Here is a 1,434-nt window from a genome sequence, read left to right on the forward strand (position 1 = left end):
AAAGTGATTTTAATGAAGTAATTGAATTATGAATTATGTGAATATTTGAAAGCATATTGATTGGAAACTAAAAGTGATTTGAATTGAATCAAATTGAATTGAATGAAGAAAATGTGTGAGTATTTGAAATGTATATTGATTGAAAAGTAATTAGTGATTTGAATTTGATTGGAAAATGAATAAAAAATATGAATTAAATAAAAGTGAATTAATTTATGAATATGTGTGAATATGTGATTTGTGTATTGACTGAAAAGTGGTTTGAATTGAATCGAAATATGATTATATGTGATTATCATAAATATGTATTGGTATTGAATTGTTTATTGATTAGAAAGTGGAAAAGTGAAATTGAATTGAATGAGAATTGAATTGAATGGTGAATGTGTATGTATAATTGAACTGTATATTGGTTTGAATGTGAAATTATAATTGAAAAGTGATTTTAAATTCGAAATGAAAGTGATTTGAGAATTAAAATACCTTATTAACTAGTCGGGCTGAGTCGGATATAATTGTCATGCCATAGGATTTGGAAGAGTATGGGATACATCGGCTTTGCCGATCAGGCACTTATGTGTTGTTTACTGATCAGGTACTATGTACCGTTTTAGGCACAATGTGCCATACTAGTGTGTTTGGGTTGGAATTCGTGTATCCGTCAATGTCCGGGTTTGTTAATAGGGTGAATAATTGAAATGAGAAAATTAAATAAATTTGATTGATCGTACTATTAAAAATATGAGAAAGAGATTATGAGTTGAATTGTGAATGAAATTAAGATGTGAGATTTGAAGCATGAACTTAAGGTTCATGAATTTGCTAAAATATCGAATTATTGATATTGAAATCAGTTGAACAAATAAAATGAGAAAGTCAAATGAATTGATCGATTGAACTATTGAAAGTATGAGAAAGTGAAATTATGAATTGAAATGTGAATTGAAATTGAGATATCGAAATAAGAAGTGAAAATAGAATGAATTGGAAATAATGAAATAGTGTATTGAAAAATTATAATTATTTTTATTGAAAAATGTTGGTGTAAATAATTATTGAAAGACTAATGTTGGAAGGTTTTAGATATGGAATAGAATAAGTTATTGAGCTAGGATATAGAAATGAAATATATGAAATAATGATTTTATGAAATAGTTATTGATGAAATGCATGAAATGGATACTGATATAATAAGAGGATATATAAATTAAAATAAAGAAAAGCTATTTAAGATATATATTATTAGAATAAATTTAAAGTTTAAATGCATGAATGATTTATTGAAGGTAAAATAGTGGTAAGATTTAATGTGTATATATATTGTTTTTACCTTAAGTATTTGAATTATAGTAATACCATTGGGTGTATACTCAACATACAGTTTATTTCTGTGCGCAGATTAGGTACAGAAATTTTGAAGAGTTGTATTTGAGA

Source organism: Gossypium hirsutum, chromosome A01 (genome assembly GCF_007990345.1).
Source record: "Gossypium hirsutum isolate 1008001.06 chromosome A01, Gossypium_hirsutum_v2.1, whole genome shotgun sequence".
NCBI lineage: Eukaryota > Viridiplantae > Streptophyta > Magnoliopsida > Malvales > Malvaceae > Gossypium > Gossypium hirsutum.